This window comes from Anthonomus grandis, chromosome 15, assembly GCF_022605725.1.
Source record: "Anthonomus grandis grandis chromosome 15, icAntGran1.3, whole genome shotgun sequence".
NCBI lineage: Eukaryota > Metazoa > Arthropoda > Insecta > Coleoptera > Curculionidae > Anthonomus > Anthonomus grandis.
Window position 1 is genome coordinate 12,033,617 of NC_065560.1, and position 17,393 is coordinate 12,051,009.

At 33.6% G+C, this 17,393-nt stretch overlaps 1 protein-coding gene and 1 long non-coding RNA gene across 33 annotated transcripts in view; both read right to left on the reverse strand.

The window, feature by feature from the left end:
• LOC126745035 (basement membrane-specific heparan sulfate proteoglycan core protein) overlaps nt 1–17,393 on the reverse strand; it is a 797,399-nt gene that overhangs the window by 526,402 nt on the left and 253,604 nt on the right. The gene's annotated exons all lie outside the window — the stretch shown is intronic.
• Nucleotides 11,427–12,628, reverse strand: LOC126745039 (uncharacterized). The gene is made up of 2 exons (XR_007663414.1): nt 11,836–12,628; nt 11,427–11,776 (listed from the first exon to the last, which is right to left on the reverse strand). It is a non-coding gene; the product is annotated as an uncharacterized LOC126745039 (long non-coding RNA).

Consider the following 17,393-nt stretch of genomic DNA (forward strand, 5'->3'; position numbering starts at 1 on the left):
TAAAAATAGGTGATTTGGTTACATGTCGACAGTTATTTCAGTACTTATGTAGGTCGTTGATCTCCTGATGTTCTCTCATAACGTAAAATACTTACCGGTTACAATGTATAATGAACATTATGGCAAAAATATATACTCAATGCCAGTTTCTTTGGGCTTTAAAATTTTTCTGAAACCACAAACAAACATAAACTAAATCCATCAGGGCGCGGATTTATATCCAGTAAATCCATCATAACTTCTGCCTTGGCGCGATCCGTGGGATCCTTTACATCCACATTTAAAAGATCCCATTTATCCTGACGTACTCTTTGCCCCGGCCATTTTGTACCTAATAAAAATGTAAAACTGGCTTTCTACATAATTCGTTGGGGCATTAAGTCTTTTTCGAGCGCGTGCAAAGTTTTTAAGCGAGCAACGCCGTCATCGCTTGAAATTTAGACAAATTTTCAGACAGTTTGTTGTTGGTTGGGCTTATGTAGGGTTAACGAGCCGAGAGTTACTTGAGAAACTTCGATGAAAAACTGCAGTGGCACTTGCTTTGATCGAGTGCTTCTGCGTGCCAGGTTTTTTTCAACAGTTTGAGGAATGAATGTTGCGCACATAAACTCATACTATTTCTGGTCAAATTTGTAAAGACTTTTGAAACTTTTTAAATGAGAGGTAATACTAGTTTGCGTTCATTATTATTCACATAATAGGTAATATGAGGGAATTTTGTATTAAACTTCTTCTTGTATTAAACGTCTTCTCAAAACGACTTAATCTTATGTCAATAAATAAAGAAGAGATGAAATTAAAGCATGAGTATCTTTCATCATGAAAATCCAAAAGATTTCAAAATTCAAACAATAACACATAAAAGAAACGAAAATTTCGGCCATCGCTAATGAGCCTGGAAAACTAAGCCACTACATAATTCAATCTGAAAACTAAAAAGTCATGATTCCAATAAGTTAAACATCCATCTGTTTGACACAAACCTATTAAAAGTTAATTCCCTGAGTGACAAGCGATAAAAAATTTAAAAAAAAAACACACGCGGGCATTGTCATCAGTTAAAACCGCTCTGAAATTTTAAAAACCGTTTGAGTGCATTCTTATGGGCTTCATTAATAGGTCTGCTATCTAAATTGGCAATCGCGCCATGTTTTGTAAACAATGACGGTGATGCCATCATGAAAAATGGACGGAGCTGAATTGAAAACAGTTTCAAACATGTAGTGGACAAAATAGAAAGCTGTATTTACAATGGGCATTTTTTTTTAATTCGTTTTATGCATTTTAATTTACTTGTTGCATACACTGTACTTTGTAGCCTTTACTTCATTAACAACTCTTGATAAAATCGATAGTGTATTTTATTGTCTTTAGTTCCTAGGATATCATCGGTAAAAAAGCATTAGTATTAGGCAGGATTAAGAATTTCCCCTGTTCCAGAGGTTATGAGATCTCATGTTTTAGTTTTGAAGAATATGCTTGGGAACGTGTTGGGAATTCTTTGCTGCAAACTAGTTTTAGTTGCAATGTTCTTAATATTTCAGCGAATTTGGAGGAAAAGCCCTTTTTCTAGATACTCTTTTCTCCGGCTTAAAAAGGTCGGAAGAAGAATTTTTTGATCGTATGATTTGATTTGAAAATTAACATTTGATTTTGTGTTTCCTCCACTTTAGCAAACATTTACTTAGTTCTTCATGTTCCACTGTCTTAATTTTTTCATTATCCTTTACATGCTTGCCTATGATATAATCTTTGCATGCTTTTGAAGGCCTCTACTAAGCTTATATTGGAATTTTTTATCATATTTGTGAATATCTTAGGGCATAGAAGAACTTAGTCCTAATAACTTGCTTGGTTGTTATAGTTTGCTTTTTTTGCTGAAAAAAGTTGGCTATATAGCTTTGCGGAGCAGTCATTAGTCGGTTTTATGTAAATACTGCACGAGATACCGAATGTCCCATTGCCAAATGACTTCAGTACTAAATTTAACACTTTGTGGTCCAGTTGTTTTTTGTTAAAAGAATGGTATGGTATAGGTGTTAATAGTGTCAATATTTTTGATAAATTTTATAATACCAAGGCACATACAAAGATATGCATAAACTATTAAACATATTTTAGATTACGAATAAATGATTTCCCTGACATACATTAATCAGTGTCTGCTACGCCCTGCTTATTGAAAATAATTACTAATTAATCTAGTTTATTTTATATTCTTGCAAACTTTATAGGAAAATCCAATTACATTTCTATTTTACCATAGATTTCTGAAACTACTAACAGAGGTACCAAAAATATCACATTAGATTTTTAAATGATTGTATATTCTATCATGCTTATATTTGTATCAGGCCGAGTTTATATGTTCTAGTATTAGACTGAGCTCATCCTAGAATTTGCCGCAAATATGTTAATGTATTAGTTTAATATTTAAATGTTGAAAAGATTGGTAAGTCGGGAAACACATAAAGTGAGGGTATTTGCCGACACGTAATTCCGCTTATTGACTTCTTCAGGGCAAAATATATATATAACCTTCACAATATTAGCATGAAAAGATAACAAATAGATAAATGATAAAAGGATTGGTTTGTCAAGAAATTCCGCAAGTGGGGAAGCAGATGATCTACCTAATGTTGCAACCGTATGCAGACCAATTGCCTGACATCTTTTGATGATTTCAACTATTAATCCTTTTAGATTCAAAGTTTATACTGTACTCTGCTAAATGTGAAGGCTATAGGCTGCTTTCAATGACGGTAAACACCTTTTAGCATCAAAACACTTGCGTGGCTGGCTAATAAGGAACGCTTTTTATTCCCATAGTCTTGCAGATCCAAAATTTTATCACGAAATCTTGAATAAGATACACTTTGCTGTATTTTTGTTTTTCTTTATTTTTGGTACAGATCTCCTAAGATTAATTAAGATTACGTGGGTTGAAAGGAAATTTCTTCAGAAGAGTCATCAATTTTACGGGAAGTAAGAAAAGCGAATTTGCTTAAAAGCCAATATCCTTTGCGAGTATTTTTGAAAATTGATAGAAACAGGATTTTCTCATCCAAGTATAATGCCTGGTATGTAACAGTAGTAGTTCATTTCTTATTTGATAATGTTTGTAATGGTGTTACTTACCGACACGCATTTCAGCTTATTGGCTTTTTCAAGGAAAGGCCCTAAAGTCTCTTAAATATTTAAATGCATTTTGGCAAATGGTTTCTTAATAAACAGAATTTGTGCATTTTTAAACGCGACCTTATTTTCCCGTTCAAGGTTTCATTATTTAAGGAAATCATTGAAAATTCTTAAAATGTCTTGAAAGAGCAAAATGCCAGGATCTGGAACCTATTCTTTTATCATCTTAATACCCACTGCTTTATCTTTATTTCTTTATCGTAATAAAGAAACGATTAACTTTATTAAAAATTGACTCTAACTGTACAACTTCATAAGATTCCCATCTTATTATTAATTAAATTATGCGAAAAAATTAAAATGCGCCTTGTTGTCTATTTTCGGCATGTGCATTATGCATATAACGGTTTCTTTGTAGCGTATGTTACACAAAATCTTGTTTTCCCCCTTTTAGTACTACGCTTAGTACTCGTAATGACTAAATAAACGCCAAAACAGTGCTAATATAAGATATATAAAGTATGCTTATATAGTTTGGATCCTAAAAATTCCTGCAGTTTCTCACAGCAAGACCAATTATTATGGAAGCGCTACTTACAATGTGATACATGAGAGATCGATCTCGTTGATACTCATACTGATAGTCAATAGTAGTGCTTCTTCATGTAAAATTTACTACATAGCACTTATTTATGTTAAAAACGAATCCATTGCTTACCGACCAGGAAGACTTAATTTAAGCCGTCTTAGTAGTCTTTATTATTTTACAGTCTTCTAATCTCTTGATTCTTGCATAAATCATCATAAACAATGTTTCTGTTTTAATGAGTACATTGACCAAATCATTAATAAAAAAGGAACAGCGCAGGCCCAATATTAGATCCGTGGCGTATATTTGACGTAATAAGATAAGAAAACATCTAAGTCGTGCTTTTTGACAGCCATCCTCTGCTTTCTGTTTCACAAAAAAACTGAAGGAAAGACTCACATAGAAATTGCAACTTTTGTAATAAAAGGGTGTGTAAAACCCGATCAAAAGCCTTAGTAAAATCAGTGCAAATAATCTACTTGATATTATTTGTCAAGGCATTTTGCAATAATTTGTGTAATATTCTGTCTATGAGAAATCTTATTACGCAAATAAGAATATACAGATTGGCACATGGATCACTACACATATAAAGTTCCTAGCAGGCGAGATGTTGCAACGCCGCCGCCGCGACACGCTGGTGTTAAAGGTTGGAGCTCTATTTTTCAAAATTGCTGCAAAATTTTAAAAAAATATTACGCAACATTGGTATAATATATTTCTAACGCTGGAGTTACATTTGTAAAACCTACATAAATTCGTATTTACAATTTTTTATGCTGTGCATTGCATACGGAAAGCAAAAGCGTTGTTCTTATTAAAATAAAATTGACAGATTTAATAATTTTGTTTCTAAACTTCCTTAAATTTGTTGCCTACTATCATGATGTTTATAAATAGTCTTCTTAAGATAACCCCATAAATAAAAGTCATTTGGTGACAAATCGGGAGATCTTAGAGGCCATTTAATATTGTCAGTTCCACTAATAAGGCGGTCAGGAAAAGTATTTGTTAAAAATTCGTTTTCTCTAACGACATTATGAGGAGGATAGCCATTTTGTTTAAAATAGACTGATCCCAGGTCTGTATCAGGAAGGAGTTAAACGACAGAAAGAACTGGTTTCGTTGCAACGTTGCAACGGCGTTTTTCGGCGTTCAAAGTACCATCAACGAAAAATGGCCCAATAATATGGTCATCCAAAATAATAGCCCAAACATTTAAGTTTTGAGGGTAATGAGTACGGAACTGAAAACTTCTGTGGTCGTTTTCTTGAGACTAGTAACTCTCAATGGAAGAATTGTGTTTATCATGCAATGGAAAAGACGACTCGTCTGAGAACAAAATATTTTCTAAGATTTTTAATTTTCATTTGGTTTTTCCATCATAATTTCACAAAATGCCATTCTTCGCCACTGGTCTCCTGTGTTTTAAAATATTTAAATCATTTGTTTCAATTTTAAGGTGCATACCCAGTTCCTTGCCAACATTTCTGCTCGATCGTGTTGAATCCAAAACTGATGACATTTAAAATAGTTTTAACACAAGGAATCGGTCTATTTTCAAAATTTACAGAGAATAAATCTCTGCATTGTACTTCCGAATTGCCTCCATAAAACCATTTAATATTTTCGGAAGGGGTACAAACAGCCATAATGATAAATATTTAAAGAAAGGTAAAATAGCACTTTAAAACTCTACAGTACTATTCTACTCTCAGCAGTATGCAATCCCATAGCAAAATGAGCTCTGCTAATTGTGCCATACCAAAAATAGCAAATCAGACAATCGGAATCTGCCGCGTCGCTTATCAACCAGAAAGTAAGCGAGAAGCGGTATTGCCATTTATAATGCCTATGTGTAGTCTTCTATTCGCCAACCTGTATATTATGTTTACATATAATTGCTTTAAATATCTTTGCAGAACATGACAAAATGGCAATGAGCCGAAAGTTATGGATGTTTGAAGAATCATCTTTTTTAGGAAATTTTTTTGTAGTTAGTGACAAATAAAATTCTAAGTGGTTTAGCAAGAAATCCAATGATTCCTTTCATAATGTAGTATTATTACGCCCTACTGCTTTATTGACATTGTTCTTAAAATTATTATACTGCCAGAATCCGTACCAGGATCAGCTTTACGCATAGTCTACTTTTGGAAGACATATTTCAAAAATGGTATTTAACTTATTATAAAAAAGATTAACTGCTAAGTTGAATTCGTACATAATAACAAATTATCCTATACTGTTTTGAAAAACTTGATCTTGAAAAATTGGCTTTTCTAAAATTATAATGTACTTTTTTTTAATTATTTGACATTGACTGAATCTTTTTGTAATGAGTGATTGTTTCTGATATGATTTATCTTATTGATTTGTGGCTCCTGTGTTTTTCTTTGCTATTCGATTAGAACAACTTCTGCCTTTTTCCAATCAATCGAGAATTAGCATTTTTAGCATTTTGTTAATTAGTTTATCACATCTAGGAGTTGTTTCTTGAGGTATATTATCTCAGGCAACTTGCACGCAGCATATCCCAAGAAAGCATCTTCGATGGGTAAAAAATAGGGTGGAGCATGGGAAAATAATGATAATGGCATATACAAAAAACTGTAATGTAACAGCTGCAGTATTCGATCGAGCGTAATCTTCTTGGTGTATCAAAGCTACAGAGGCACTACTTATTCACTACTATCTGTGGTATACACGGTAGTTGCGAAAAGGTGTATTGGAGAATATCAGTGTGGGTTTCGAAAGAGAAGGGGGATAGATCAGATATTCAACGCGAGACAAATTCTGGAAAAGCAATGGGAACACCTCAAGCTACCTTTGCTTTATTTGTAGATTATAAACAGGCTTATGACACCATTTAACACAAAAGCTTATGAACCATCATGAAAAATTACGGTTTCTCAAAAAAACTCATTACTCGGATGAAGACGTTTATCCTAGAATCCAAGGTCCAGGTTAAATTTGAGAAAACAAGGTCAGAACCTTTCAATATTCAACGTAGCCTTAGAATATGTGATAGAAGGGCTTGATTATAAAGATGAGGACGTAGAAATAGCCAGAAGTTCAAGGCGTCAGCCTACGAGGACGATTTGGGGATTATATGGACACAAAGGAACGGCTTATAAGACTCTATACGCCAGAAAAAAGAATCAGAATAGAACTCAGGATAGGTAAAGAAAAAACTAAATGCATGAAATTAGATCAAAGAGAAATACATAGAGACATAAGCCTAACAAAAGACAATGGGTCTTTGGAAAAAGTGGGCTTACAGATAAACGAAACAAATCATGTTAGATAGGAAATACAGTGTCGAATACATAGTGGAAACGGAGTCGTAGCTATCCAGAGCCATTTGCTTTGACCACAAAATCTACCAAGGAAAGTAAAACTGAAGATATACAATACCATAGTAATTCTTGTAGTCCTGTATTATAGGTGCGAGGCGTGGACTTTGACTATTAAAGGACAAGAGATGCTAATCTCCTTCGAGAATAAAGTTTTAGCAAAAATATGTGAACCCATGCAAGATCCAAAAATAACCCAGTAGAGAAAACGCACGTGTGGTAAAGTTAGGGAAATTACTAAACAGCCATGGATAACTAACATAATAACATCTAGAAGACTGGCATGAGCAGGTCCCGTAATTAGAGCGGAGAATAGGGATATTGGAACCATTTATCTCAAATCAAATCAAAAGTAATTTGCCATAAAGAGTCAATACATCCCTAGAAACAAAATAAAGATAATATATATTTTAAATTACATCTTCTCCCGGCAAAAAGGTCTGTCCCGCAATTTTCAACAACCGATACTCTTTAGCTACTGACAAAAAAAGCCAGAAGTGGGACAAACCCGTCAACTTAAAGTTAATTAATAAGGAAACTAATTAAAAAGACCACAAAAAAAATCCTCAAACTAAATAATATATTACAGAAAGAATAACAACAGATTTGCACAAGCAATCATCCGGGAGACGGATGATGGACGGTCCAGACAATTTTTGATAATGTTTACTTGTATGTATTTTAGGTCAAAAAGCGAATGCGTGCACCTCTATTGTTAAAAAGACAAAGAGAAGAAAAACGAAAGACAAGAGTAAAACAAAAATATATGTACATATTAGTTAGTTGCGAGCCTATAGTTGAGTCTGCAGGAGCATTAATTTCACATGCTTTTTAAAACTATTTAATGTAAAATTTTTAATTGTATTTGGAAGGTCATTTCAAATCTTACACGCCCTGTATGTAAATGATTTTTGAAAGTTTGTCGTCCGGTGAAGAGGAACTCTATATAAATTAATGTTTTTAATGTTAATGTGTGTGGTAGTGGCATTAAACAGTCATGCAGATACTCCGGATTCCCAGTCTTGATTATTTTATAGACAAAGCATATGAAGCTTTCTTCTATTCTCTCCAGGGTTAAAATTTTGTTAATATTTAGATGTGGAGTTGTATGATCTTTATTGGGAATATTAAAAGAGAATCTCATGTATGTGTTTTGTATTGTCTGATTTTTTTTTAATATAAACTTATTATAGAGTCGGAGTATACCACATCTTTATAATCAAATAATGATAAAATTAGAGTATCACAAGGGAAGTATTTCATTTTTGAGGGTAGACAGTTTTTAGGTGATAGTAAGCTGCTTTTAATTCATTGTTGATGTATGTTTCAAATTTTGTTGTTTCGTTAATAATTATGCCCAGGTTTTTTACTTCTGATTTAAAAGGAATGGGTTCGTTGTTTAAGATAATTGACATTCAGGTACTCCCTTGCTTGTTTACTTTGGCTTATATGAATTGCCTGGGATTTCGTAGCATTGATGTTAAAATTATGATCATTGGCATTAAATATTCTCGCTAAATCTTGATTTATTTTAAGATGACATTCTGTCAGATCTTCACGGTTAATTGACATATAAAGTTGCAAATCGTCTGCATATTGATGTAGTGTGCTATAAAAAAGACAGCTATGCATGTCTGCTACATAAATAGAAAATAAAAGTGGAGATAGAATTGATCCTTGGGGGACCTTTTGTTATTGGTTTGTACTTTGATTTGTTTACCCCGGATTCGGTTGCAATTGATACACAACACGCTCTATTAAGCAAGAAACTTGACAAAAAGTTTATTACGGATTTGGATAAATTATAGTACTGCAGTTTCGCAAGCATCATTTTGTGATCCAAGGTGTCAGGTGCTACTAAAGTCTAGCATTGTAAGAAGTGTTGGTGACTTTTCGTCCTCATTATGTTTAATATCGTTAAGGACTTTGACCAAACACGATGACGTACTAAACTGCTTTCGAAAGCCCGACAGCTTGGAATTATTTTAAATTTTTCTGAGAAGTCACTAATTTGTTCGGAGATGAATTTTTCAATAACTTTTCACATAGCCGGTAGTATACTGATAGGTCTAAGATCGTTAAGACTAGCCAGTTCTGCAGTTTTTGGAATCGGCCTAACTATGCTCTTCTTCCAGATATCTGGAACTACACCCTGCAATAGACATGTATTTATTATATTTGCTAAAGGACCTATTATGTATGGAAGGCATATTTGAAGATCTCTACTAGAAATTCCATCCTCCCCGATAGCTTTGGTACTTATTTGGTTTATGAGTGTTTTAATCGTATCCAAGTTTATAAGTGTAAAATCAAAACTTTGTATTATCATGTTTATTAGAAAGATAGAAATTTATTTGCTCATCAGATGTCGTGGCCCCAATATGTATACTTGATAAAAAATGTTTATTTCAGATAGGTTTTTAAGATGCGGTGGCAGATCATGATCAATAATATTCTTGTTAGTTAACTTTAATTTCTTAGCTGTTTGCCAAAATTCTTTTCCTTTCTTTCAAGAAAGTTGGTTAAAATAAGCGGCCTTTTCTCTTAATATTGCATGTTTAGTATAATTTCTTAATTCTCGGTAATACTGTAGTTTGGGTTGAGTTCTGTTCTTATTGTAGGCTCTAGATTAAATGCAAGAAGGGCGCATTTCAAGGCAAACCATCTAGACTAACACTAAAGGTGGAAACATAATGTAGGCAGAGATGCCAATGTAATGAAAATATGAAATTTGAAAGAAAATGAAGAGATTTAAGTTATGTAAATTAGTAAGTAATCTTCTTCGAATTTACCATTATGTAACTCAGTATTAAACATTCAATTGGCCTTGGAAAGTTACAAAAGAAGTGCTAATATCTGGAATACTTTACTTTTGTCGTTATGTTCTGTTTCTCGTTCAACGACAAATTTCAAACGCTTCTTTCGGCTCTTCCAGACAAAATGGTTCATGATTTTTTTTAACAGGAGTCTTTCCAAACTTGCTTTGAAATAACCAAATTAGGGTTGGGTTTAGTTGGGTATATAAAATGAACGAAATTTTATTTTTAATAACTAAGCTGAATTTAACTCTTCTGGAAACCCAGATGCAGTAGTTGAGTCAGACCAATCTGGTAATCTCTTAAAACTGAATATTTTAATGTTTAAAAGGTCTGTAGGACAGGGAGTTTTTGAACCCTTCTTAAACTACCATATTTGTTTCCTAGACACATAGATAGCTCATAAAATATAAGAAATTAATAAAGGGTGGCCTCCAGGAACTACATCGACGCATAAATAAAAAAAAATATTAAAAATTTGGCAACCATTTGGCAATCTTGGAAGTAGATGTCTCCTATCCCTTGTCCTTTAACTTTTGAAACAGTATGATGATATTGTGCCTCAATTGCTCGGATCATAATTTTTCATTCGTCTCTAACTTAAGCTACACGAGAAGCTTCCTGCAGATCGTGACTAATGATTCATCCAGCACGTCTGACACCTTCCTCTTCGTCATTTGCCCCTGATTTTCACCTCCACATTAAGTTTTTCCAGCCCATTAATTCTTCTTCAAATGTATTCAAAATACCGTAGGTATGATGGGTTTATCCTGGTTAATAGCCTTATGGTGATTTTTAATTTCCTGGGAATTGACACATTAGTTATTCATCGATTGCTAATTTTTGAAGTCTAGGTCTCAGAGGCATTTGTGGCAATAGGACAGATCAAGGAGTTTATTAATTTCAGTTTGTTGCATTAATATATTGCACAGTCTTTTCATATTCGAGTTAGTTTTATTGTTGAGCTACGTACCATGATTTGTTTTCTCCAGTTTGATTTCTCCGTCACAGCCGCATTTGTTCGTGACAAGTGAACCTAAATAATTAAATTTCTCTATCACTTAAAAACCATCGATCTATCTAACTTTGGCAAGGTTCCGGTCTATTCTCATAATTTTCGGCTTCTTTTTCTTTAACGTAAGACCATATTTTCTGCTAATTTTAACCAACTTTCACACGCGCGAACTTTTCGCATTTAATACTCTCCGTATAGATTGAAGAGTATTCAGTGACAAAATATAGAGCAGCCTTACTCCGCACATTAGACTTGAAGACGACTTTAGATAGCGTGTTGTTGGCTTTCACCGCGCAACTGGTGTGCTAGAGATTTTTAAATAAAGTAATTTTTCCGAAAATCGATAAGAAATAATAACATTTTTGACAACATATTTGAAAGAAAAAGTCAATATTTCCTCCAACTTGATTGTTGCCTGGCAACCGAAAATAACAGTAAGGAAATATTCATTTCTGTATTGTAAGGAAATGTTATTTCCATACAGTAAACTTTAGAACATAAATGCGAACAGGCTTTTTCCTAAACAATTTTATTTTTAAAACTTTCAGCACAAACAAGGTTAACATTATATTTTAAAATTATTACTTATTATTTGTTATATTTACTGTTATTTGACAATTAGTACAAGTATTGAAAACTGGAAGAACTTGGGAACTAATAGCATTGTTTTGTTGAATATTTTCCAAACTAATAATTTTATTTGTATGACAATAACTATTACTATAAATGATCTTGATGTATTGGTTTTTGAATCCGGTATGGTAACTAAAAGTTTAGATAGTAGGTCTTGTATATCTTGTACAGTCATTTTAACCAGCTCGTCCATTCTGCAAGCTCCAGAAATTCCAAATATTACAGCTACCTACAACAATAAATAAGCATGTAAAGAATCCAAATATAATTTGAAGTTTTGTAAGTTACCTTAATCATTAAATATTCCTTATCTGGAGCTTCCTGAATAAATTTGTTTATTTCTTCTTTAGTTAAAATCTTGGATTTTTTTGGCTTATAGGCATGTGCTTGTTGTTTCAGGAATGCCCGAAGTTTTGAATATTCAGATATATCCACATCATGTCTAATTGCAAGGGTTGCCTTCAGCATTAAACAATTGGCCCATAAAGTTGAAGAATTCATCTTGGAACCAAGCTCCAAGAAGTATGCCATTACAACATTTTCCGAGAAAGAAGTTACATTTTTATTCGTACGGTAGTCCATGAAGCGGTTGTATGCATAGTTATACTTATTTCTAGATTTTATTGGTAACAATTCCAATGATGCAGCATTCACTGCCTCCGTGAGTTCTGGGAGGGTTTCAGAAATGGAACAGTCATCATCACTCATCATTTTACACGTTACTTTGGCTTTTTAAAACGTTAAAAAATCAACACTTTGGAAAGACGCCACAAATAAACTTTTCACTCGTCAAGTTTGACAATTTAAAATTATGTACTTCGTTTCCGTAGTTATAAAACAATGTTTCATGGCTTCTTTTATTTAAGGGAAAAATAATAATGTTGATTTAAAAATTTTAACATGATTAGTAATAATTTACCGTAATTTTAATGATTCCCGATTTTCGGAAAAATAGTATGTAGACCTCGTAGGAAAAGCCACATTCCCGGACTCCGTATTGCCAGTCTCGGCTTGCGCCTCGACTGGCAATTTTTAGGATCGCCCGGGAATGTTAAGCTTTTCCTACTAGGTATACAATATACTATTAAAAAAGTAAAGTTTGTAAAGTATTTGTTTTGTTACTCCTATATTTTTCAAGATAAGCCATAAATTAATACAGTTGAATGCATTGATGCATTGCTTTGGTCGACAAAGCACAAATAAGTTTTTACATTAAAAATACATGATTTTTTCTATTATTTGTCTTACATTCAAGATTTGTTCCCTTTCATCGCATGAATCTGTGAAAGTAGAAAAGGTTTTAAATGATTGCTTAAAAATGGTTATGATATGAAGCAGAATTTTGCATGTGACATAGGCACTATGTTCTGTACTTTCGGGGGCCTTTTTTCTATAGCGGCATAGACACCGATTGAGATCCCAGTTTGCCAGATTTTAACACACAGTTTGAAGAGACGTCAACTTTGTTAATTTAAGTACCTAAATACCTAATTATTATTACATTTTTATTATCTGCTTAATAATCGAAGCATATTATGTATAATGTTCTATAACATTACAACTCAGGCGGTTTTTGACATATTTTAAATTTAATTTAAAAATATATGATTGTAGGTCGCCAAAAAATCCATTTTCTTCTTATATAGAGGAGAAATGACTGAAGTAGTATTTGAATAATATCTTACACATCTATACAATGATTAAAAAATTAGTGCAAAAAATAGGAAATTCCAAATTTTTATCATTTTATCGTACTTAAATAGGATTAAAAATAAACGTAAGTTTATATAAGGTTATCGCTCTCGATAATTTCGAGCAATAAAATATTTGACAATTGATGTTTAAATTTAAAAAATGCTGTAATTTTGCTTTTAAGTTTTGCGAATAAGGTCATGATTACGTTCGATAATGATTAGAAGTAACAAATACAGGGTGTTTCAGAACTATGGGATCAAACTTCTGGGGGTTGTTCAGTGCAACAGAAGAATCTATTTAAGTATAAGAACCCATGTCCAGAAATGCGTCACTACGCCACTACGGCCCTAAGAGGCGTTAAAATTTATAAAAAAACATTAAAAACCTAAATAGGATCTGCTGCATTTATTTTTACCTTTTGTACATGATACCATAACAACAATTGTTTAAAATCAACGCTTATCAATGTCAATTCTCAATATCATGTTTAAAAATGTTATAGCTTACAATTTTTAAACATTTATTGCTAATGGAAAACTTTACCCATTAAGAATTGGCGGATATGCATTTGGTATACGAAGCAACAAACTGCAATGCACGAGCAGCATCGCGGTTGTATCATGAACGTTATCCTGAACGACAGCATCCTGGATACAAAAAGTTTATTGCGGTTCATCGGCGGCTCGCTGAGACAGGCATGTTTAAGACCAAGATGCATGATACTGGTGTTGCTCGAACCGTAAGAACGGTCGAATTTGAAGAAGAGGTGCTTCAGCGAGTTGCCGATGAACCATCAAATAGCACACAATATGAATACGAGTAACGCTTTTGTCTGGCGAGTACTACACGAGCAACAACTCCATCCTTACCACTTCCAGAAAGTTCAAGGTATGACTGTAGCCGATTATCATCCTAGAGTTCAATTTTGGCTTCTGGATCACATCATTGCACAACCAAATTTTTTACGATATGTTTTGTGGACCGATAAAGCCTCTTTCACAAGAGACGGTATTTTTAATAGTAGGAATAGCCATGTTTGGGATGAAGAAAATCCTTATACAAATTTTTCAAGAAAACATCAGAATCGTTGATCTGTCAACGTATGGGACCTTCTACCGGAACGGTTAACAGGACCTATTTATGTGCGTTTCTTGGAGGAAGTTCTCCCAGAACTCCTTGAAAATGTTCCACTAAACGTTAGACAGCAAATGTGGCTTCAGCATGATGGAGCGCCGGCTCACTTTGCTGTACAAGTACGCGAGTATTTGGCTCAGCGGTTTGGGCACCGTTGGATTGCCAGAGGTGGAGCAGTTTTTTGGCCTCCTAGGTCATCCGATTTAACGTCGCTCGATTTTTTCTTGTAGGGACATGTAAAGTCTTTAGTCTACGAAACTTCAGTAGAATCAGAGCTAGACTTAATTGGACAAATAACCGCAGCATTTGAAATCATTCAAAACGAGGATCAAATTTTTAGTGTAGTCCGCCGAAATCATGTGCGGCGTTTAAATCGGTGTATTGAGGTTGGAGGAAGACATTTTGAACAATTGTTGTGATGGTATCATATACAAAAGGTAAAAATAAATGTATCAGATCCTATTTAGGTAATTAATATTTTTTCTAAATTTAAACGCGTCTTAGGGCCGTAGTGGCGTAGTGACACATTTCCGGACATGGGTTCCTATGCTCAAATGGATTCTACTCTTGCACTGAACAACCACTAGAAGTTTGATCCCATAGTTCTGAAACACCCTGTATATCATCAAAATGTAATTGTGGAAGCCAGAATTGTATAATTTTCATTAATCAGCCCAGCTTGTGAATTATAATATAATATAATTATAATAATAATTAAAAATATTTTATTCGGAATTTAACTTGAGTCTTAACGGTCAAACTTTCACGATTTTCTTTGAAGCGAAATCAAAAATGCTTTGTTTATATAGATAATTATAATTAGCTGTTTATAATAAAATTATGTATCAAATAGAAGACTTCAAAGTTATAGCCTGATAATCCTCCGCCAATTTCATTAAACAAATTTCAACAATCAAGTAGCAAAGTTCTCCATTACACTCCGTTCTCCCTGTGACTATCAGAACCTTTTCATGTAACGTAATACCCAACGATGTCGATGTTAATTACACAAATTAATGTGGAAAGGGGTTTATACAGGGTATGAGTTAAAGTTTTGATGATACGATCTCTTGTCTGATTTAAATAGAGCTTATTAGTTTGGTTATTGACGGAATCGCCTTGGGAGCTTGGTTTGAGGTGAGGATTCTGGTCAGTTGTGACAAGAAAAAGGTCAAAAGCGTGTTTAAATTTAGTAAAGTGATTGTAAAGATAAACTGCGAATTTCAGGATATTTTGTAAGAGGTTATATAAGGTGGAAAATCAAGATGATTTGGGTAGTATAAAATTTATATAGAAGTTGGTTAAAAGACCCATTTAAAGAAGCCTGAAAAGTATTTAAATATACGAGGAATTCATTTTTTTTCTTAGTACAAAAAAATGTGAAAAATGAAAAATCATTTGATTAGACAGTATATCATCAAAGCCGATGAGCCAGCCATGTTACGCGTGATAAGTATACATAATATGGTCGACAGCTCCTGAACATGAGACTGCAAGGTGATTTATCATCTAGAATAATGCGCAGAAAGGTCTATATTCTGTTGAATTTTTTGGCTTCGTTAAAATTCGCCACTGTTCTCTCTCCTTTAAATTAATAAAAGAAAGAAAGAATGCATGAACAGATAACATCAATTAAAAAAGTCCAGTCATCACCATAAAGAAAAATCTCACCACCAGGATGGGATCTGGGAAGGTCAAAACAGAATCGACCATAGAATAGAACCTTGTGAGACCTCATGCTTTAAAATTAAACACTTAAAAGAATGTCTTCTACCAGAACTGAAGTAGCTTAATAATATTACAACCAAATTGATAACTAAGCTTTAGTAGAAGTATGACATTGTCTACACAATCAAGAGTCCATAACAAATCATAGAATATTGCATCATAGTGTAAGGTGTACTCACATCCATCAAGAATATTTTCACATGAATGTCTAACTGCAGTATATGTGAAATGTTTTTTCTTAAAGGCATGTTGCTTTGTGCGAAATCGAAAATTATTTTCAACGTCATTCGTCAACCTGGTTCTTCAAATAATGAAAAATCTTACATAAAATTCGCACAAGATAGTCTTTGGCATCACTCCTTTGATCTTTCTCATAGATGAAAAACACCTTACCAATTTTATATGGACGCTGACAAATTATGAATATTTCAAACAATTATCTATCAAACAAATTGGACAGCACCTCTATGGACCACTTTATTTTGTGTAAACATTTGTACCTGAAGTCGATAAAAGAATGAACGAAACCCCTTAGAAAGACTGAAAGTGACTCTCGTCCCACAAGAGACTGCTTCTGAAACAGAAACACACTGTGTACACTTGCACCCTTGATTCTAGCCATCTCTAGAATAAAGCACCAACGCCAATTATTGCCGACAGTTTTATTAAGAGGACATTATGGTTTGCACTATCAAAGGCCATCTTTGACTGTATGTAAATGAAGTCTACCGGGCAGCCTTTTTTCCAGTGAATCAATTAGAAAGCTTGGGTGTATAGCCAGATTAGTGTAATTGACCGTTCTCTGTAACAGCCATGCTGCATACGAGTAATGTGGTGTTTGTATGTACTAAACCTTCAGTTCTATTAAACCTTCAGTAAAAATTCATTTTATAAATTGAGATTTCATTACACTTGGTGGAATGGAGAAGAAGATTGCATTGCTACCTCGAACATATAATCCGGTTTCAAAATGGATAAAATCTTATATCGGCGATATGTATACATTTCTTCCAATATAAATGAAAGAAGCCACCATCAAATGTTGTTCCATGCCATCAGCTGCAACACTCTTATTCACATACAAATTTTCAAGAAGTTGTTGAGTCTTTTTCTCTGCAAAGTGAGTCAACAAACAGCTGACATGACATTTTGAAAATGTTAGTCATAACGGTTACAGAATGGTCCGAGTATGCATGGAAATAGACTGCGCAAAGAATCAACAATGCATTAGAAATCACACATTATGACAGGAATACCAGAATCCTTTAAAAGTTAGTTAAGGTTTGTTC